The sequence below is a fragment of the Mobula birostris genome, chromosome 2, assembly GCF_030028105.1.
Source record: "Mobula birostris isolate sMobBir1 chromosome 2, sMobBir1.hap1, whole genome shotgun sequence".
In the NCBI taxonomy this organism is placed as follows: domain Eukaryota; kingdom Metazoa; phylum Chordata; class Chondrichthyes; order Myliobatiformes; family Myliobatidae; genus Mobula; species Mobula birostris.
In genome coordinates this window covers 192130844-192154733 of record NC_092371.1, presented here as the reverse complement: position 1 = coordinate 192154733, position 23890 = coordinate 192130844, and the positions used below count along the sequence as shown (strand labels likewise).

The 23890-nt window shown below is 42.2% G+C and overlaps 1 long non-coding RNA gene across 1 annotated transcript; it reads left to right on the top strand.

Moving 5' to 3' along the window:
- The first annotated feature begins 7938 nt into the window (after positions 1 to 7938).
- LOC140209909 (uncharacterized) lies at positions 7939 to 23320 on the top strand. The gene is made up of 3 exons (XR_011889094.1): positions 7939 to 7964; positions 20249 to 20349; positions 23246 to 23320. It is a non-coding gene; the product is annotated as an uncharacterized lncRNA (long non-coding RNA).
- The last annotated feature ends 570 nt before the right edge of the window (positions 23321 to 23890 follow it).

Here is a 23890-nt window from a genome sequence, read left to right as displayed (position 1 = left end):
TGAATGGCAATTCCTGTTGTGCAGCAAGGGCTGTTGTATCTCTTCAGTTTGCCTGTCACCGGCTTCAGTTCCTTGGATCTCTTCCACAGTCTTTCTTTCATCAAGGATCAAGAATCGGAGAAGGATCGACTTTATTCACTGTAAACTTTTACATATATTAGGAACTTCCTGTGGTGTTTTGGCACAACATTCAACAAAAGGAACAGCCAATGTGGGAATGGGTCAGTGTTAGAGTGGGGAGGCTTTGGCTCTGGCTCACCAAGCTTAGGCGAGGTAAGTATCTGGTAAGTTTCTTTTTTTCCCTTCATCTTCTTTATTCCTCATTCCTTGTCTTTGGGACACAGTTAGTCCAATGAGAATGGCTCCAGGGACAATAATTTGATCTGTGTGTGAGGTGTGAGAATTCTGGAAGACCACCAGCCTCCCAGATAACCACATCTGCGTGACATGCACTGAGCTGCAGCTCCTCAGGGAACATGCTCAGGAACCCGAGCTGCAGCTTGATGACTTCGACTCGTACGGGAGACTGAGGAAGTGATAGGGAGGTAGTCACCCCTAGGTTGCAGGAAGCAGGTAACTGGGTGACTGTCAGAAGAAGAAAGGGCAATGGGCAGCCAGTACTGTCATGGTCCGGATCGGGGTCCCTTTAAATTTACCTTGTTTACATTACGATCCGGACCGTTGATTCCCTGTTTTCCCGTATCCCTCGACTTTGGTGATTAGAGGCAATTAACGCTCAGCTGAACCGGTAGTTTATAGTCTCCGGCTTTCAGCCGTTCGGTGGGGGAGCGTCTCCAAAGTCTGCAAAGTCACGGCGTGCCAACGTCATCTGGCCGGAGCAAGTCTAGTCTCCGCCCGAAGTGAGTGCCGGTAATTTGCCTTTCCTCACCGGAGCAACCATGTCCAGTCTCGCTTCGCCAAAGCGAGCCTGCAAAGTTTCCTCATCAAGGTGGGTCAGTCAGTTAACCCGCCGGAGGGAATCAAGAGCCGCTGTCTACTGTTCCCGGTCCGAGTCGAGAGCGCGGCACTACCCGGAGGTTCCAAGCACCACTTCCTGGCTCCGGCGGCGTCCAAGTACCACGTCCATGTCCTGGCCCTGGCGGCTTCCAGTTCTGAGTCAAGTCCTGGCCCTGGCGGTCTGTGATTCCTGTCCTACTCCCTTGTCTGAAACCCTTCTCTGCCCCTCTCGACTCTAGCCGTCGTCTGCAGCCCCCGCCTGCACTTTGGTCTAGTCCCATCACCGGAGCTAGATAGGTACTGTCTGGTGTTCGTTCGTGTTGGTCTTGTCTTGTCTTGTCCTCGCCTCCGTGGGAGTAAGTCAGGCCGTCTTGCCGTTGCCCCGCAGGGAGTCATGTCTTGTCTTGTCCTGTCCTCGCCTCCGTGGGGTAAGTCAGGCCGTCTTGCTGTTGCCCCGCGGAGGGTCATGAGTCCTAGCCCTATGTCCTGTACCCAAGGAGGGGTCCCGGCTCTCTGTTCTGCATGCGAGTCCTGGCCCTATGTCCTGTACTCAAGGAGGGGTCCTGGCTCTCTGCTCTGTGTATGTGTCCAAGGTTCCATGTACCTGCTCTCCCAAGACCTGAGGCTCTGTTTTCCATGTTCCTCCTCTCCCTAGCCCATGTCATGTCCATGCCTGGTTCTGGGGTCCGAGCCCGAGGCAAGACCCATGTACTGGGTCCTTGCCCAGTCTCGGGCTCGGAGTCCATACCCTAGCCTCTTCATGTCTCCTCTAGTTCTGGGAGCCGATTCCGAGTCCAAGCCCAGACCCTTGGTCCCAGCCTAGTCGTAGTCCTGAGTCCTTATCCTGTTCGCTATTCCTGCTTCTTGCTCTCCTACAATAAACAAAACCTAAGTAACAAGATGTGTCTTGCATTTGGGTCCACCCTTGCTCCCAATGCCCCGCCATTGTGACAAGTACAGAGTACCACTATGGCCATTCCCCTCAATATGTATACCATTTTGGATACTGCTGAGGGGGACGACGGACCGGATGCAAGCCACAGCGACTGGGACTCTGGCACTGTGTATGACGCTGTAGCTCAGAAGAGACGAGAGATGAAAAGGACTGTAGTAGTGATAGTAGATTCCATGACAACATTCTGTGGATGTGATAGACACACCCGGATGGTAGCTTGTCTCCCAGGTGCCAGGGTCAGGGATACCTTGTATCAGGTCCATGGCATTCAAAAGGAGAAGGGTAACCAGCCAAAAGTCTTAGTACATATTGGTATCAATGACGTAAGTTGGAAAGGTGATGAGGTCCCGAAGAAAAATCTTGGAGAGCTAGATAGAAAGCTGAAAAGCAGGACCTCCAGGTAGTAAGCTCTGTAATGGAGCCTCTGACATGAACCTGTGAGGGTAACAATAGGAGCATTTGACAGATAAATGTGTGGCTGAGGAACTGGTGCAGTGCGCAGGGGTGCAGATTTCTGGATCTGTGGGATCTATTCTGGGGAAGGTATGACCTGTGCAAAAGAGATGAGTTACACCTGAACATGAGGATGATGCATGTCCTTGTGGACTGGTTTGCAAGAGCTCTTCGGGAGGGTTTAACCTAAGTTGGTAGGGGGATGGGCACCGGAGTCATAGAGCTAACAATGGGGTAGTTGGTTTACCAACATTCATTTCAAGAGGACTAGAATGTAAAAGCAAGGATATAACGTTAAGGCACTGATGAAGCCTCACTTGGAATATTGTGAGCAGCTTTGGGATGAGCTGACATAGGAGAGGGTTCAGAGGAAGTTCATGAGAATGATTCCAGGAATAAAAAGGTTACCAAACAAGGTCTGATTGATGGCTCTGGGCCTGTACTCACTATAATTCAGAAGAATGAGGGAGAATCTCATTGAAATCTATCAAATGTTGAAAGGCCTTACAAACTTGATTGAGTTTCTGGAGTAGGTGACAAAGAAGCTTGTTGAAAGTAAGGTGTCAGGCTTTATGAGCATGGACTTTAATAAGGTATTTGATAAATCCCTCATGGTAGGTTGATTCAGAAGATAAGTTGCATGGAATCAGGGTGAAACACAAGTCTAGATTTGGAACTGGCTTGCCCATAGGAGACAGAAACCACAGGTGGAAGGCTGTTATTCTGGCTAGAGGTCCATGAATAGTGATGTTCTGTGTTCAGTGCTGGGACCTCCATTTCTATAGTATATATATCAATGATTTGGATAAAAATATAGATGAGTGGATTGGAAAGTTCACTGATGGTGCCAAGATTGATGGAGTTGTGGACGGCATAAATGACTATTAAAGAATATGGTGGGATATAATCAAAGTTCAAAGTAAAATTTATTATCAGAGTACATACATGTCACCACATACAACCCTGAGATTCTTTTTCTGCAGGTAAGGCTGTAATCAGTTACAGATATGGGCAGAGAAGTGGCAGATCAGGTTAATCTGGGCAAGTGTGATGCCTTGCACCTTGGAAGGTGAACTTAAAGGAGAAAGTAGACTGCCAATAGCATTGAGGTACAGAGGGATTTTTAGGTGCAGGTCCATAGTTCACTGAAAAGTGGCACAAGTGGATAAAATAGTAAAGAAGGCTTATTCCCCTCTTAACCTCCCCTGCATGAGCAATGAGCTCAGCTTTACTCCCCCGCACACACATCTCAATAAGTTCTGAACCTGCCACAACGCCGAGCTCTTCTTCCAACTCCAATGCCTCTGAGCCCACTTCTTTGCTGAGGACTCCTCACCCTTCATCAATGACACTTTCTCCCATTTCCAACTCTTCTCCTCTTCTTGGACACTATGTTCCGGTCTTCTGCTGACTCTGGATCTTTTCATCTCTAATTGCCAACTTGACTTTGGCACTCCTCTCTCTTATTCAATCCTTACTGTCTCTGAATGCACTGACTTCCACTCTGTCCACGCCAATCCCAACATCACCATCAAACCCACAGACAATCAGACACTTCCTATTACTTACCCCCTCATCAACTCTAGAGATCTCCCATCCACTACCAACAATCTCATAGTTCCCTTATTTCTCATTTGCACATTTCTACCTCCTACCCAAGATCCACAAACCTAGCTGTCCACGTGGGCCCATTGTCCCAATGAAATCATGTCTGCATACCTCAACTCCACTTTATTCCCCTTGGTTCAGTCCCTACCAACCTCTATTCCCATGGGTTTTCTGCACTGTCTGCCTGTTTGACTGCTCTCTCTCTCCCTCTGACTTGCTGGTGCGGGAGGAACGTGCAGGAGTCTTGTGTCTTGGGCAAGGTTTGATCAGCATGGTTTGTGGATTGGACTCATTTTCAGAGGATTCTGCAGTTCATGTTTCTGGTTTCTGATTGTACTTTTTTTTATTGCTGTTTTGCACAATTCTTCGATGTGGACTGGCTCCGCAGCCTGCGGTCAAGGTACAGCACAGCACTAAGTAGAATTGAACTGAACCAAGCTGAACATTCCTAGAGAATTTCAAGGACCCTGTGGTTTGATGTTTAATATTCTGTGTATTAATCGCTCATTTTTGGGCGTTTGCGACATTTGTTCTTTTTTTGTGCATTGGTTGTTTGATGTTTTCCTTGAAGAGGTTTCATGGTGTTTCTTTGTTTAGTGGCTGCCTACAGGAAAATGAATCTCAGGGTTGAATACTGCATAAATATTTTGATAATAAATATCCGGCGAATCTTTGAATGCTCTTGATCTCTTCAACAATTTCCAGTTACCTAGCCCCGATCATCTCATTTTCACCATGGACGTCAAGACCCTCTGCACTTCTACAGCCTCCCCCCAACCTCCCTCCCTACCATCAAGAAGGCCTTAAGGCTCTTTGCTTCTTTCTAGACAACCGACCTACCCAGTTCCCAGTTCCCCTGCACCACCACCCTCCTCCGTCTGGCAGAACTCGTACCTACACACATCAGTTTCTCTTTTGGCTCCTCCTACTTTCTCCAAACCCAAGGTGCAGACCTGGGCACCCACACGGGCCCCAGCTCTGCCTGCCTTTTCACTGGCTGCACAGAACAGTCCACGTTCCAAGCCCTCGGTGGTTAAGCTCCACAACTGTTTCTATGCTACATTAACTGAGAGACATGCTGAGCTCGTCTCTCAATTCAGTGAGTGTGCAACGAAAGCTTTACCAGGTTAGCTAGGGGTACCTTTGCCATGTCTAAAGTTAACATTAAAGCCAATGTCACATGCTCATACTGCTTTATTCTTTTTTCTGTTTCAATATAGCAGTAATAGCACAAATGAGTTGTTAAAAGTAATTCATTGTTGTGTGTCTGGAGTCACCTATAGGCCAAACTGGGTAAAGATAGCAGATTTCCTCCCCTGGGCCATCTGAGATTTTATGATATTCTGTTAGTTTTATGATCATCACTACAAAAAATTGCTGATTATTAATTGAGTTTAATTTCCACAGCTGCATTGGTGGGATGTGAATTTGGTAAGAGATAGGAGAGTGGGCTTGAAGAATACCAGATCAGCTAAAATCCTATGGAATAGTGGAACCATTGACACTTGTTGTGACCCTGTAATTAGTATTATTTGGATCTTGCCAAAAATTCCATAACTTGACACATAAATCCTGTCCCCTCCTTTCTGTGCAATTTACCCATCCCACCCCAATTCAGTCTAAACAAGGTAGTATGTGACTTCCTTACCTTACTTAACCTTGAAGCTAAACTTCTCACCCCGACACCTTCGTTTACTGTTGTAGTACTTTTACCCCTGGATCCCGCACTACTGCTGCCAGTGCACTTCTAGCTTTGCCTATGACCCATAATCTCCACTTTCAGGTGTGTTCTCCACTGTTGGACCTGCATATTTTTCTCTTTCCATGTGTCATGTATCTATTATAAATCTCGATTTAAGCCTCTGCAATCTTTCTCTGTTTCTAAACCCCACAACTTGAAACCTGATCCCTCAGACCTGCTGTGATGTGCCCAGCTATTCTGCTAGCAGCTGAGCATTCTGCCAGCTCAGCCCTACCCTCTGGGTTTATGAACCTTTCTCCAACACCATGTTGGAACTCTACAGTTAGCACCATTTCAACATTCAGGTTCCTGGGCAGGACCTCATGGGGAAAAGCAATATCTCCTTCATTAACAAAAAGGCTCAGTAGAGGATACACTTCTTTCAACAGATGGTAAACTTCCATCTTTCCCTGAACATACTGGTGTAATTCTACACTGCCCTCATAGTGAGCATCCTCACATCAGTCACTACAATCTGGTTCAGTGCAGCATTCTCTCAAAATATATGAAAACTTAAACAAACTGCCAGGTCAGCTGAAAAGGTCATTGGCTACAGTCTACCTTAAATGCAGCATTGGGATGTCTCCAGGACAAAGAAGAGGGCAGCAAAAATCATTGTGGACACTACCCACCCAGCAAACTGCCTAATCCAAAAGCTTATTTTTGGAAATCACTATAGGGCTGTTAAAACAAAAATGTCACATCATCTTAAAAGTTTCTTCCCCAAGGCAGTTAATCTGATCAACCATTCTGGTTAGCCACTCCACCCTCTCTATCTATTACCCTTTTCTCTGCTCTGCACTGTAAATATTTTAAACAAACTTTTATAATGCTGTTTATGTTGTAACTACATACTGGCATTTAAGTATTCATTCACATATTATTCCATATCCGTACTTTAACCTCTCCTCTAAGTTTATTTTACGTAATTCTTTATACTTATAGTTGTTGAACGTTGTTGTATTTTGTTGCATTTTGTGCCAAACACCAGAGCAAGCTCTTAAAACATGTCAATGTATATGGTGAATAAAGTTAATCCTTGATGCTTTGATCCTTAAACGTCAGCAGAGCAATGGAAGTGAGAGTGATTGGAGTTCAATGCAGTAGCTATCACCTGGAAAATTCCCTGAAAATAGATTCATTTCAATCAGCCCCTGGAAAGGAGATGGATTAGTCATGGCCAGCAGACTCCACAACTCCATGTTATAGGTGCACAGCATAACTCAGAACAAACATTTACATCCAATGGATTTATTTATTTGAAGCCACCATGGCAAAACTTCCAAGTGATAGAGAGAGACATTTATGGATGGAGAGAGCTTTATGTGAGCAAAGAATTTCATTGCTCCCTGGTGAATATGACAATAAACTAATCTGAATTTGAATCAATATATATAGATCCATTTGGACATAAATAAATCTCAGAGGAATGGGATTTATATTCGCCTTTCTTTATGACACAACTGTGCCACTTTAACCACAACATCATCAAATTATGTGCCTCAGTTAACTATATTCCCCATATACAGTCTTGCTGTGATGTACCTTGCAAAGCAGCAAGTATATTGTAGCTCTGCATCAACAAATGTCCAATGTTTGGGTCATCACACATATAAAGGAATTCAGTTGAGACTGAGCTTCAGTTCTTACTGCATCAACATAATGTTTGTATATGTTTCCATAGCCACCTTGGACTTCCCCACAGAATTTGTGTGTGATTCATTGAGAAATCATTTTGCCGTTCACTTCAGACTTAACTGTTTCCAGGCAAAGCTTCAATGTCAGTGAAGAAAAGGTTGCTGAGTGGTCTTATCAAAGCCACATTTGTGACTTGTGGTGGAAGCATAGAGAGGCCACAGCCAGTGGAGCACTGAACAGGTCTTCCTCAGCATTCATTCATAACATTCTTCAGCCTGGTCATTCTAACCTCACTGGCTCATGCCTCTTTCAAGTTCACTGCAGGTGAACGTAATTGGTCAATAGTGTCAGTATGTGGTGGATATTCATTTCTTGGTTGTTTGCTAATCTCACTTCCTAAACACAGCAAGCTGCCACTTGCAAGATCACAAACGGTTGTAAGTAAACTTCCAACTATGCTGAAGTCAGCCAAGTGAAGGAAAAAGCGTAGATAGCAGTTCAGGCTTATTGGGAATGGGGTAAGAAACATCAAGAAGCATGGAAGAAACACAGGGAGAACTAGAATCCATTCCTCATTTTCTGTGACAGGCGATTTGGTCATCTACATCATTGGTATGTCTTTTTAGTTTATAGGAGTTGCACTGTGTTTTGGAAACTCTTTGTCCTTTGTGTTTTACAAATGCTTCATGTTTTGGGAATGCTTTATATTTAGGAAATGGTTTGTGTTTTAGAAATAGTTTGTAAAACACAAAAATGTTTAAGGTAGAAATCCTCTGTGAGTTTTAAATGTGTTTTAAGAGTGTTGTTTGTATTACTGAAAATAAATTAACAATGTTTTAAACTACTTGAATGGCACCAACCGCTCAAATATAGGCAGTTAAACTTGTCGTGGAGAATAAACAGAGAAATAAATTAGTCTTTGAAGATTGGGTAGTTACAATATAATCTCCCTTTGCTGAGAGTACCCGTGGCTATTTATATCCCATAGGGCTTAAGATCTTGGTTTGAGTTTAGAACTTCAGGGTTAGCAAACCCAATACCATCACAGTTGGTGCCCAATGTGGTTGCGTTATACCAGAAGTATTATTTTAGAATGAATTATTATTTAACAGTAGTCCAACTCAGATAGCGCTCAACAAATAGGACAGCACCCCAGTTAGTACTATAAAATGGTCAACATCCACGTTTCCAGAATTGCACAGGCCGATGTTATTAATGTGTTAATAATATATCTGAAATATGGGATACCCCAATTGCTCCTCAAATTGAACATGATGAATATCTTATTCTTCAAGTTAGAGACTGGGATGACAAGGGGATAGAACATCGAGTGGGATGCAGGTTAGACAGATCAAAAGCCACTGTACAACCTGCTGGACTCAGGTTTGTACTAGATCTCAACAATGTAGCAATAATTCATGCCTGGGGACAACAAATTAGCTCCTTTTTAGATAGAAACCAAACACCCAGGTGGAGTCCACATGCTTCTGTGATAGAACCTGTTGACCTAGATCTCAATCCCAATGCATGGGGAAAATGTATTTCTCCCATGCCAGTAAACACTGAAGGCACTAATGATGCCTGGAGAACAGATACTTCAGAACATGCAGTAGAATTTCTTAAAAGATTGACTAAAGCCAGGGACAGATTCCTGTACAGGGAGCCACTGCAGCTTCCCCAGTGCAAATTTCCCATCAACTTTTTGGACTATCGACTGTTCGGAATTTGCAGGGCAGTATGCTCCACGCCTCCATCTGATGTTTAAGGAATTCTGAAGTGGCTATTTCTGAATGCCAGGAGGTTACTCCCCAACATATTCATCAATTCTTATTAATGTTATTTCCCATAGCTTTAGTACCACCTCCAAGTAAGAGTCCATAGAGTCATAAAAAAGTACAGCACAGAAACAAGTCCTATGGCCCATCTAGCTCATGCCGAGGTATTTAAACTGCCTACTCCCATTGACCTGCACCGGGACCTCCAATCCCCTACCATCCATTTACCCATCCAAACTTCTCTTAAATGTTGGAATTGAGTTTGCATGTATCACTTGCACTGGTAGCTCATAACACACTCTCAGAACCCTCTGAGTTTCCCCTAATTTTTCCCTTAAAATGTTCACCTTTCACCCTTAACCCATGACCCCTAGTAGTAGTTCCACCCAACTTCAGTGGAAAAAGCCTGCTTGCATTTACCTTATCTATATCCCTCATATTTCACTCAAAAACTTCTATAGATGTATTCTGACAGGCTGCATCACTGTCTGGTACAGGGGTGCTACTGCACAGGACCGAAAGAAGCTACAGAAAGTTATAAATTTGTTAGCTCCATCTTGGGTACTAGCCACTATAGTATCCAAGACATCTTCAAGGAGCAGACAGACAAGAGCGACGTCTCAACGCCTTCCACCTTCGCAGCCTGAGACGCATCCTGGACATCAAGTGGACTGACCGAGTCACCAAAAATGAGGTCCTGGCCCACGCCCTGCTCCAACAACGCCGTCTCCACTGGCTGGGCCATGTACACCACATGTCAGACGGAAGGATCCCGAAAGACCTGCTGTACGGGGAACTGGCCTCCGGCAAGAGAGCGCAAGGGCAACCTCATCTTCGTTTCAAAGACGTCTGCAAGAGAGACATGAAGTCACTGAACATGAACGTCGAGAGGTGGGAGGACATTGCAAGCGATCGCTCTCGCTGGAGGCTGGAACTACGCAGAGGTCTAAAAAGAGGAGAAGAGAAGCTGAGGCTTGCTGCTGAAGAAAAGTGCACTCGTCGGAAAAACAGCACCAAGGCAACACTGGAGGACAGTGCCTTCAAGTGCAGTGGCTGCAGCCGAGACTGTCATTCCCGTGTGGGCCTCTACAGCCACAACAGACGCTGCTCCAACACAGACTGAAGCAAGACTTTCCAGGCGCAGATCCATGGTCTCGCGAGACTAACAGATGCCGCCATCTATTTTTGTTTTGCACTATTTGAATCTAACTATTTTATATATATATTTACTGTAATTCTGTAATTGATTTACTTATTTATATTTTTCTTTCTATATTATCATGCATTGCATTGAGCTGCTCTTGCTAAGTTAATAAATTTCACGACACATGTCAGTGGTAATAAACCTGACTCTGTTTCTGATTCTGATAATTTTGTATAGCTCTATCACATTTCCTTTCAATCTTTTATGCTCCAAGGAATGAAGTCCAAACCTATTCAATCTTTCCATATAACTCAAGTCATCCAATCCTGGCAACATCCTTGTAAATTTTCTCTGTACGCTTTCAAACTTATTTACATCTTTCCTGCAGGTTGGTGACCAAAAGTGCACACAATACTCCAAACCTAGGCCACACCAAGGTCTTATACAATAGACAATAGACAATAGACAATAGGTGCAGAAGTAGACCATTCGACCCTTCGAGCCTGCACCGCCATTCTGAGATCATGGCTGATCATCTACTATCATAACATCATAACAACTTGAACATAACATCCCATCTCTTGTACACAATACTTTGATTTATGAAGGCCAGTGTTCCAAAAGCTTTCTTAACGACCCTATCTACCTGTGATGCCTCTTTCAGTGAAGTATGTACCTGTATTCCCAGATCCCTTTGTTCTACTGCACTCCTCAGTGCCCTATCGCTCACTACCCTGGTTGGTCCTACCAAAGTGTAACACCTCATACTTGTCTACGTTAAATTCCACCTGTCATTTTCCAGCCCATTTTTCCAACTGGTCCAGATCCCACTGTAAGCCATGATAGTTTCCTGTGCTGTTCATGACACCCCAATCTTGGTATCACCGGCAAGTTTACTGATTCAGTTTACTACATTATCATCATTGATAGATGACAAACAACAATGGAGCCAGCCCCGATCCCTGTGGCACTCCACTAGTCACAGGCCTCCACTCAGAGAGGAGGCAACCATCTATGACCACTCTCTGGCTTCTCCCACAAAGTCAATGTCTAATCCAATTTACTATCAGATATATGCATAGGTTTATAAACAAATCAAAGGTGTAGATGTGGAGGACTCAGTAGTGTATTGAGCGAAATAGTCAAAAGCCAGGGCTTAATAACAGTCTATAAGATCAGAGAACAAACAGCAAGGGTAGACTGGGACCCAGTTCATTTTGTAATGCTAATGCTTTATCCTAGTGAAAACGCTAATACCGTGTGCAGAACAGCTCTTACTCAAACTCAATAGATGAACATTCTGCATACCGTCATGATGGTAGCAGGATTACCGCTCGTTCCCACATAAAAGCAACGAGGTGCCAGCAAACAATCATCCCCTTTTCCCTCGAAAGAGAACGAAGGATCAGTAATAAAGTCACCGAACCAACCTCATTCCTCAGGTCAATCACGTTCACAATGTTCTCCTACACCAGCCCCTCAGCGAGGAAGACATAATCAACAAACCAAACTACTTCTCTGGTAAACAACAGGAATTCTGCAGATGCTGGAAATTCAAGCAACACACATCAAAGTTGCTGGTGAACGCAGCAGGCCAGGCAGCATCTCTAGGAAGAGGTACAGTCGACGTTTCAGGCCGAGACCCTTCGTCAGGACTAACTGAAGGAAGAGTGAGTAAGGGATTTGAAAGTTGGAGGGGGAGGGGGAGATCCAAAATGATAGGAGAAGACAGGAGGGGGAGGGATGGAGCCAAGAGCTGGACAGGTGATAGGCAAAAGGGGATACGAGAGGATCATGGGACAGGAGGTCCGGGAAGAAAGACAAGGGGGGGGACCCAGAGGATGGGCAAGAGGTATATTCAGAGGGACAGAGGGAGAAAAAGGAGAGTGAGAGAAAGAATGTGTACATAAAAATAAGTAACAGATGGGGTACGAGGGGGAGGTGGGGCCTAGCGGAAGTTAGAGAAGTCGATGTTCATGCCATCAGGTTGGAGGCTACCCAGACGGAATATAAGGTGTTGTTCCTCCAACCTGAGTGTGGCTTCATCTTTACAGTAGAGGAGGCCGTGGATAGACATGTCAGAATGGGAATGGGATGTGGAATTAAAATGTGTGGCCACTGGGAGATCCCGCTTTCTCTGGCGGACAGAGCGTAGATGTTCAGCAAAGCGGTCTCCCAGTCTGCGTCGGGTCTCGCCAATATATAAAAGGCCACATCAGGAGCACCGGACGCAGTATATCACCCCAGTCGACTCACAGGTGAAGTGTTGCCTCACCTGGAAGGACTGTTTGGGGCCCTGAATGGTGGTAAGGGAGGAAGTGTAAGGGTATGTGTAGCACTTGTTCCGCTTACACGGATAAGTGCCAGGAGGGAGATCAGTGGGGAGGGATGGGGGGAATGAATGGACAAGGGAGTTGTGTAGGGAGCGATCCCTGTGGAAAGCAGAGAGAGGGGGGGAGGGAAAGGTGTGCTTAGTGGTGGGATCCCGTTGGAGGTGGCGGAAGTTACGGAGAATAATATGTTGGACCCGGAGGCTGGTGGGGTGGTAGGTGAGGACCAGGGGAACCCTACTCCTAGTGGGGTGGCGGGAGGATGGAGTGAGAGCTACTTCTCTGGTGATGGCCTGCCTTAGGGAGAGTGGTTCACCCACATCCTAAATTCCACTCCATTGTGAAATGCCGAGGTAATAGGACTATTTTCTGTGATTCTGGGTTTTGTTTTAAATGGTTCAGGCTTTTGCATGGGAATGTAAGATGGAAGGGTGTCACTGAAGCAGAAACTAAGATAAAACAAAGAAGTTTTCCTCCCTGGACAACTGACATTGATAAATCCAATAAGCTTTTTCAGAGATTTTAATCCCACAGACAATTGTATCTACCCAGATTTCCTATTTGCCCTTAATTAAACAGTCCTGAATAGTTTGTGCTATAATACAAATAATACCTTACAACAAAAAATTGTTCTGAAGCTTCTAAGTTGGAGAAAAACCAATTTTGATAGTATCAGAAAGGATCTGGCAAGTGTGGATAGGGACAGGTTGTCTTCTGGCAAAAATATATTTGATAAGTGGGAGGCCTTCAGAAGTGAAATCTTGAGAACACCAAATTTATCTGTTCCTGTCAGAATAAAAGGCAAGGATAACAGGTTTAGAGAACCTTGGTTTTTGAGAGATATTGAAGCCTTGGTTAAGAAAAAGAAGCAGGTGCATACAAGAATAAATGAGGTATTTGAGGAGTATAAGAAATGCAAGGGAACACTTAAGAAGGAAATCAGGAGGGCTAAAAGAAGATATGAGCTTGCTCTAGCAGACAAGGTAAAGGAAAATCTTAAGGGCTTCTACAGATATATTAAGAGCAAAAGAATAGCAAGGGACAAAATTAGTCCTCTGGAAAATCAAAATGGCAATCTGTGTGTGGAGCTTAAGGAGATGGGGGTGATCCTAATTAGATTTTTTTGCATCTGCATTTACTTCAGAGATGGATACAATGAGTTATTGCAGCAACTAGGTTATGGACCTCATGCAGATAATAGAGAAATAGTTGCTTACTGTCTTGAGGCAAACTAAGGTGAATAAATCCCCAGGGCCAGACAATGTGATCTCTCAGACCCTGTGGGAAGCTAGTGAAGAAACTGAAGGAGCCCCTAGCGGAGATATCTGAAATATGCTTAGACATAGGTGAGGTGTTGGAGGATTGGAGGATAGCTAGTGTTGTTCCATTATTTAAGAAGGCTTCTAGGAATAAGCTATGAAATTATAAGCCGGTGAGCCTGATTTCAGTAGTGGGAAGGTTAATGGAAGGTATTCTAAAGGACCTGATAAATAAGTATTTGGATAGACAGGGACTGATTAAGAACAGTCAACATGGTTTTGTGCATGGTAAGTCACGTCTAACCAGCTTTGTAAAGTTTTTCAAGGAAATTACCAGGAAAGTTGATGAAGCCAAGGCAGTGGATGTTGTCTACATGGAAGTTAGCAAGGACTTTGACAAACTCCCACATGGGAAGTTAGTCAAGAAGATTCAGTCAGTTGTCATTCAAGATGAGGTAGTAAACTGGAATAGACATTGGCTTCATGAAAGAAGCCAGAGAGTGGCTATAGATAGTTGCCTGTGACTAGTGATGTGCCATAGGGATTGGAGCCAAAATGTTAGGGTGACATTACTTCCCAAGTAGACAATGTTACATACACAGACAAGCCTTCAATTATTGCTGCGTACTTAGTCACATGGTATTATCATCAACAGGGAAAAAACAACAATTCGGCCCTAAACAATGTTCACAATTTTTTTTAAATTAATCGAGTAAAATTGCCTGCACAGCCACGCCATGACCATGCTCACTCCCTTAATAGCACTGATGTGATCCTTTGGTTCACTTGGTAGGTGGAAACTTTGATGACAAAAGTTGTTCAGACGTACTGTTATCAGAGGATCACTCACTTTTTAAGGTTTATAGAAGCAATGATTCTTGGAATAATGTAACTCAATAATGTAACTATGTTGCGTAACTCAAGATAGAAACACAAGTCCAGTTTTAAGGAACAATTTATGATGGACGCAACAAAGAATGTTGTAGAAGGACTCAATCAATGATGGCTCAAAGAAACTCAGTCAAATTAAAAGAATAGTTCTATATACACAACGAGTGTCGCTGATCTGATAGGTCAAAGGGCAGAGGCCAGACTAAGGGTAGTTCACCGGTCCTCCATGTTCAGGGGTTCAGCTCCGGGTGAACAAACCTGACTGGTAAGACAAAACTGTTACAGAAACAACAATGAAGAATCCTTCTACATCTGAATATGACGGTATTCCTGAGTCTCCTCATGGAACTTGCCTGGCTGACAGTGGTGAAAACCGAGCTACTGGCACAATGAAGTAAGCCCTGAACAACACCGGAGATGGCAGGCTAAATGCTGCACTAAATGCCAGTGGCATAACAGGCAGTAGGTTACATCTTTTGCAAATTTAGCCACTGCAGCAGTGAATACAGTTTCTGGGTGATTGGCACTGCTTTAAATTGGGTTGAAGGTATGTTTTACAGTTTTCCAATGGACAGTTCCCCTAGCCATTGGAATTATTGCTTTTGTAGTTGCTCTTTCTGTTGAAGCATTAAAGTCTGCAAGAATGGAATTTTGGTGACTTCTATGTTTTGTATAACAGCTCTACTCCAAAGACTCCATTAACTCCAAGAGCTGACCTGCACTACTACGGGTTATCTCTCGTATGACAGCTTTGTTATCCCTTGCCTCATACTCGCTTTTTTACCAATTCCACTAGTTCATCCTTAACTCTGAAAGAGTGAAGAGCAGGGACTGCCTTGATCATATTATCCTTGCTCCTCTCCTTTCCCTAGTCCTGATCACTAGCGTTGTGTATGGGTTTGCATATTTCTCACCTCATCTTGATGGGAGGGGGTGGTTGGGATGTGTCTGTCACGATTAACTGATTTAATAAGACAATCCCACGAAAAGGTGAGTCAACAAACATTGTTTTTCACTCAACAATTTAGATATTACATATTTACTTTTAAGATGAGTAACTTTTAATATACCTATGTGGTTCTTAAGATTTTATATAACATACTTTGTAAATAGTTTGTTTATTGCTAATGATGGCATTATACTATCATGGTTTACACCTTAAACTTTTAAAACCATTTATATTACTAAATTTTGTATATAATTTTACGCAATAGTACGAGACTTCCCAGAAGGAGAAAGATAGCTACCCCTGACAAAAGCCATACTCCTGATAATCTTTTTACCTATTCTATTGCGATTTCGTTACTGATTTCTAGGGTCTCGGAGGTCTACAAAGCATTATATTGTTACAAGGTAGAACTATTTGAATGTGTTTTGCTTACTGTTTGGGTATGAACATATATTACACATGTGGTACTCCTACATGCAAAAGTTGGACCACTAAGCCTACCAATACTGCTATTTGCATAACATTTAATGTTACTCAAACAACTTGGTTGATAAAATTCCATGGTTTGACAGGGCAGACAGAGTAGCCTTCCTTAGTTGACATTTTCTAGCAAAACACAAAAGTTGGGAAGATGTGTCAATTCTTCTCAGATAGGCCCGATCTTTAACAAAGGGGAAAACCTGAACAATTATACCCTGAGTCCAGAATCACAAAAATGGGAAGAAACTTATGCAGATGGCATGAAGGAATTCAGTCGAGCCTGAGCTTCAGTTCTTATTGCATCAACATGTTTGTATATGTTTCCATAGCCACCTTGGACTTCCCCACAGAATTTGTGTATGATTCATCGAGAAATCATTTTGCCATTCACTTCAGACTTATGAGTTTCCAGGCAAAGTTTCGACATAAGTAGAGGAAAGGTTGCTGAGTGGTCTTATCAAAGCCACATTTGTGATTTGTGGTGAAAGCATACAGAGGCCACAGTCAATGGAGCACCCAAAAGGTCTTCCTCAGCATTCATTCATAATATTTTTCAACCTGTTCATTCTAACCTCATTGGCTTATGCCTCTTCAAGTTCACTGCAGGCAAATGTAACAGGTCAAGAGTTCCTGTGCCAGTATGTGATGGATATTCACTCCTTGGTCTTGTGCTAATCTTGCTTTCTAAACACAGCAGCTGCCACTTGTAAGATCACACACAGTTTTTAGTAAACTTCCAATTATGCTTTGTTTAGTTTCTAGTCGTCTTCTGGGAGTTAGTCTTCAGTTCTTAAAATGTAAATAGCAGGCAGTAAACAGCTTGAAGTTAAAACACAACTTTGCTGCAAGCTCTGTATACAGACAGACACTCTGTGAGAAGTAAGATGCAGCTGACTTGCATGAGATGTAATATAAGACAATGGATTATTTAATTTGGGATGTTTCAAACAGACAAGCTGACTTGAAGTTGCTTAGTTCAAGGATGCCGAAGACCAGATGGATAATATTATTTAACATAACAAGAAGTATTGTATTTATTGTTGGGAGCTTTATATACTTAAGGAAGTTAGCTTTACAGCATTAATGGTAGCTAGCTGTACCTCTAAGATGCTTTTTGAACTTTCGTGTTAAAAGGATAAGCTGAGGAAATATCATATGTGTGTGAAGTCACCCTAGTCAAAGAAAAAGGGTATAAATGTAGAGAGCAGTTCACGAATATGGGGTAAGGAACATCGGACCACATGGAAGAAAAATGGAGAGAACTAGAATCCATTACACTAGCTTCTATTTCTTCAAAGGACAATTTGTTCATATACACCATTGGTATGTCTTTTTAGTTTATAGGAATTGTATTTGTGTTTTGGAAATACTTTGTCCTTTGTTTTTAACAAATGCTTTCTGTTTTGGGAATGCTTTGTGTATTAGAAATGGTTTGTGTTTTCAGAATGGTTTGTAATTTGGAAATGTTTGAGATAGAAATTGTCTGTAAGATTTAAATGTGCTTTAAGAATAGTGTTTAGATTTAAACGTGTATTGCTGAAAATAAATCAACTGTGTTTTAAACTACTTTATTATCTGGAAGTACCTTCTCTTTGGTGGGGAGAGGGGACATACTGCTTAAGTCGTAGGTATTGGCGGCTGAGCATGTGGAGCTGTGGAGAATAAACCGGGAAGTAAACTAGTCTTTGAAGTAACAGCATAATCTCCCTTTAAGACCATAAGATATAGAAGCAGTATTAGGCTATTTGGCCCATTGAGTCTCCTCTGCTTTCACCATGGCTGATCGATTTTCTAAATCAGCCCCAATCTCCTGCCTTCTCTCTGTATCTCTTCATGCTCTGACTAATCAAGAATCTATCAACATCTGCCTTAAGTATACCCAATGACATAGCCAGCAGTAGCAATGAATTCCATAGATGCACCACTCTCTGGCTAATGAAATTCCTCCTCATCTCCATTCTAAAAGGATGCCCTTTTATTCTAAGGCTGTGTCCTCTAGTCTTAGACTATCCCACCACAGGAAACATCCTCTCCACATCCACTCTGTTGAGGCCTTTCAACATTCGATAGGTTTCAATGAAGTCACCCCTCATTTTTTTGACTTCCAATGAGTAGAGGCCCAGAGCTATCAAATGCTCTTCATATGACAAGTCTTTCAATCCCAGAATCATTTTCACAAACCTCCCTTGAATCCTCTCCTATGTCAGCACATCCTTTCTTAGGTAACATCCTTGCTCACAATGCTCCAGGTGAGGCCTCACCAATGTTTTATAAAGGCTCAACATTACATCCTTGCTGTAGTGAGAGTACGCATGGTTATTTATATTTGATAGGGCATAAGGTCTTCTTCTGAGTTTACAACTCTGATGTTATCCAATAACATCAGTCAACAATTATAAAGAATAAAGAATTATATAAATAAATATATTTATATAGCGCTAATAAACTTAGAGGGTAAAGTAAGGATATTGAATAAAATGTGCATGAATACATAAATACATAAATACAAGCATGCACTTATAATGTAAACAGCGTTATAAAACGTTGCTTAAAGTGTTTACAGTGCAGAGCAATGATGGGGGAGGGGTATGGTTATAAATAGAGATGGGTGGGGTCTAACTAGAATGGTTGATCAAGTTATCTGCCTGGGTGAATAAAACTTCTAAGTTGGCATGATTTCTTTTTTTGTCTTAATGTGGTGCTTTCCAGGAGGTGGCTTTTTGGAAAAGGCAGTTTGCAGAGTGAGTAGCGTGAGCAGTGTGGTCATGGATATTGGAAGGGAGGGAGGAGGTAAAATAAAAAAATGTAGCATCTCTTGCACTCAGTATAAACAAAAAAACATATGAATTGAGAGCCTGAGTAACTCACTTGGGTGTTAACCCTTGGAATAAGATCATGGATGGATGGTAGACCAATGGCAAGAAAGCCAGGGTGATTGTTGACGTGGTAATGTAAATCACTGTTCAATCGACGTAAACATCAAGTAAACAAGATTCAGAGTTCAGCAGGGTTTTGACGTGTATTTCTGTCTGGGTACAAAGCCATTTTATACCTAAATCTGACCACAAAAAAGAGTCATCTTAGAGGTGCGAGGTCATGAGGCATCACTTGTGCAATCTATTGTTGGATTTTCTTTAGAAACAGCAGAAAAATCCATCTTCTGAGGGATCAGCAGAGCTGCACAGCAGAATTAGCCTGCACAACTTATCTTCTACCATTCAGATGAACAGGGCAAGCTATCTGTTCTATTGTGTCAAATAAAGAACAGTTTCATTGCAAGAACTGCATTCCTGCTGCTAGAATCATGAATTTAACAGAACACTTGCAAGCTTATATTTACAATTAATTGCCCGATTAGTCTTCACTGTACAGGTTGCAAATCTGGCGCGAAGGAGAAAAGAATCTGCATTGCCTAAACTTTACAGTATTACGGTCTTCAAACAGCCTTGTGTAATCATTTTTTAAGCTCTGAGTTTAGAAAAATGTACTGACCAATAACCAGAATTATTTTAGTGCACTGTGATTCGTATCTTTTATCTTTTATATGGGGTGGCATGGTAGGTAGTGGTTAGTACAATACTTTACAGTACCAGAGACCTAAGTTCAATTCTTGCTGCTGTCTGTAAGGACTTTGGATGTTCTCCCCATGGAATACGTGGGTTTCCTCCAGGTGCTCTGGTCTCCTCCCAGTGGTCCCACGTCCAAAGGCATACTGGTTAGTAGGTTAATTGGTCATTGTAAATTGTCCCATGATTAGGCTAGGGTTAAATTGAAGGTTGCTAGGTTCTGTGGCTTGAGGGACCAGGAGAGCCTATTCTGCGTGGTGTCTCAATAAAATAAAATAAATTAAATACAATTGATCTAGAAAGTTAAATAAAGAATGAGTATGTTGAAATTCTTTAAAAGAAAAATCGCAATGTTTTGGCATTAGTCAGTCAAAAGGACGGTCATATGTTTTGTGTTTGATTTACTTCCAACCAAATGCAATGATCTGATGAAACTGCCATTTCAGACAGTGATCAGATGTCTTAGCTACATCTGGCATTAACAGCCAACTCTGTTTAACAGGGCCTTGGATGCTTGCTTCAGGAGTTTTATACCTAGTAGTGAGGGAGAAACCCCAACGTGTGGCAGCTGCTCAGACATAAATCAGCCAGTGAGCCATCAAGGTAATATTGACTATTGGGTTTTAATTACGATGTTATTTGATAATTTCTAATGAATGAAAACAAGTCTGTTTTACATTTTTGCTGCTTTTTATTTCCATTCATTTTACAAAGTATGTACAACAGGTCAGCACTTAACAGAGAATTTATTGACAACTTGTATCACCATACTAATTATATTGTTGAAATCAATTGTCATCACTTAGAGAAGTGTAGGTGTCAGGCTTGTCAGACAGGAGAACTGGCCATTCCTCCTCACTTTTGCAGAGTATTACATTGTCACTCAATTCCACCAATAGTGTATTACAAAATATAGGGCCCCGCGGCAGTTTAAACTGGAGAATAAATGTTTCTGACAGCAAACAAGAATCATTATAATAAATAATCAATGTACCTTAAATTAGTCCCTCAAGCTAATATGGCTTCGATTTTAAATGGTGGCCTGGTCAGTTGAGAAGTGGGATTTTCACTCTGTTTGACTGCATGGCCAAACAGCTGAATAATCGCATTGTTAAGTTTGCCCATGATGTGATAGTGGTAGGGCTCATTACCAAAAATGATGAACTGGCCCACAGAGAGGAGATGGAAGGGTTTGAGACCTGGTACCAGGAAAACAGCCTCTTCCTTACTGTCAACAAGACAGAGGAGATGGTTATTAACTTCAGGTGAACTCAAACCACTCCCACCTTCTTTACATCAGCTGCAGAGCATTGCAAACTGCAAGCAGTTTCAAATTCCCGGGAACGTACATCTTGCACAACCTCTCATGGTCTTAGAACACATTATATGAAATTAGGCAAGCTCAGAAAATTGAGAGACAATTTCACTGAAACATACAAACATCTTATAAGCCGTCACAAGTTGATGACAAGGTTATAGTTCCCCTGATTGGAACGTCCAGCATCTCAAGTGATTGGTCTCAAAAGAAGGATCTTTCCTTTCAGGAGAGATGACAAAAAATATCTTTACCTAGAGAGGAGAGAATATTTTGCATTCTTTGAAGAAGTGGAGACTCAGTCACTGGGAATAACCAAGACAGGGATGTGCAGATTTTAGGGTATAAAGGGGTATGGAGTTGAACAGGAAAGTGGTGCTTAGGTAGAAGATGAGACATGATATAAATGAGTGAGTGAAGGACCAAACCATCTAGTGCTTCTGTCACTTCTGAGCACATTTGCATGAAGCACTGTCGTAGAAAAGCAGCATCCATCATCAGAGATCCCTGCCACCCAGGCCATGCTCGTTTCTCGCTGCTGCCATTAGGTAGAAGCTACACAAGCCTCAGGACTCACACCACCAGGTTCAAGAACAGTTACTACCCTTCATCTATCAGGCTCCTGAACAAAAGGGGATAACTACACTCAGTTGTCCATTGATTGAGATGTTCCCACAACCAATGATTTCACTTTAAGGACTCTTTATCTTATTATCTCATATCCTTTTACTTATTGCTATTTATATATATCTGCATTTGTACTGTTTTCTGCCTTCTGCACTCTGGTTGATCTTTCATTGATCCTGTTATAATTACTATTCACTAGAATTGCTGAGCATGTCCTTAGAAAAATGAATTTCAGGGTTGTATATGGTGACATGTATGTACTTCGATAATAAAAGCTAGTTTAAACTTTGAACTTTGATAGATGAAGGATAACACAGCTGTTATGCTTTCACTCTCTCTACCTCTTTGCCTTTTAAATTTCTGGTTAGCTCCATTAAGTGGGATCCGGTTCCTATTCCCTTCGAAAGTATCATCATTAGTCCTGATATCGAAGATTGAAATCTGCAGATGCTGACAGAAATATAGCTTCCACTTCGAATATTTATGCCTCCTGGAAGATTTCATTTTGCTTAGGTAGAAAAGCATCCTATTTGACTTCAGTTTATATTTTAAAATATTTATGATGTCCACTTAACCAATATACAAGAAAAAACAAAAATTATTTCATACATAATCTAACTACTTCTCTTTAACTCCTTTGGATACTACATTAATATGAGGTATCATCTTTCCTCAGGGGGTCATAAATGTTCTTACGACATAACTTCTATACAGAACAGGTAAATAGTCCTCAAGCCCAGACCATTATATAAACATATTTATTTGGACATTAATAATTATACTTTGCACTTTATATAACAATGATCACTCATTGTTTGTAAGTTGGTTCAAGATATTCCAATGTTGGAACTGATCATTATATAAATATGCCTTTTGACTTCTAAGTAACAGTAATAATCCTTTGAAAAGTCTTTATTGCATGCAATCATTTGATGTTCTTCCTTCCAGATGTTGTTAGGATCGTTACGCTTTTCCAGCATTTTCTTCTTAATTTCAGAATTAAATAAAGCAATTGGCTTGAATTTGCTGGCCCCAGTCTAATACCCCTTCACTTTGCTGATGAAGCACAGCAACATCTTACTAGCAGCAAACAGAGCTAGTCACTATACTGTTAATCACACTTTTTCTGGACAATGATCACTACAATCAAAAGGTTCAAAGGTCAAATTTAATGTCAGAGAAATGTATACAATATACATCCTGAAATGCTTTTTCACAAACATCCACGAAAACAGAGAAATCCCCTAAAGAATGAATGACAACTAAACGTGAGAACCCCAAGTCCCCCCAGCTTATTGGCCAATTTAAGCACCAGACCAGATTGACAAGGTTAGGGTGATGGGGCCAGAGGTGAGGGATGGTCAGTATTCAACTCATTGTTTGGTGAGGTTTACTTGTCTCTGCGCTGAACTGAGGCTGTAACCTGCAACTAACAGGCTCCTGGCCCAGCTGCTACGATGACTGGCTCTGTGGCTGTGAACTTGCTTTCGTAAACTTCAGTTCAGAATGCTATTTGCTTATTGTTTACATGATATGTTCTCTTTTTTTAAACATTAGGTGTTTGATCACAATCAAGAGAAAATCTGCAGAAGGTAAAGGGGGGAGATGCACCAGAGGGAGGCAGTGGGTGGACAACGAGATAAGGTGAGAGAGGGAAAAGGGGATGGGAAATGATGAAGGGGGGAGCATTACCGAAAGTTCGAGAAATCAATGTCAATGCCATCAGGTTGGAGGGTACCCAGATGGAATATAAGGTATTGTTCCTCCAACCTGAGTGTGGCCTCATCACAACAGTGGAGGAGGCCATGGATAGGCATATGGGAATAAGAATATGAAGTGGAATTAAAATGGGTGGCCACTGGGAGATCCTGCTTTTTCTAGCAGATGGCATGAACATTGATTTCTTAAAACTTCCGGTAATGCCCCCTCTGCCCCCCATTTTAATCTACTCCTCAGCTTTTTCCCTCCAGTCGTGCTGAAGGGTCTTGGTTCGAAACGTCGACTGTACTGTTTTTCCATAGCTGCTGCCTGGCCTGCTTAGTTCCTCCAGCATTTTGCATTGGGTGTTTGATGACCTTTTTTAATTGGTTCTATTGGGTTTCTTTGTTTTCTGCCAGTCTGTAAGGAGATGAAACTCAAGGTTGTATATAGCATACAAACTTTGATAATAAATGTTCTTTGAACTTTGAACTTAAAAAAAGA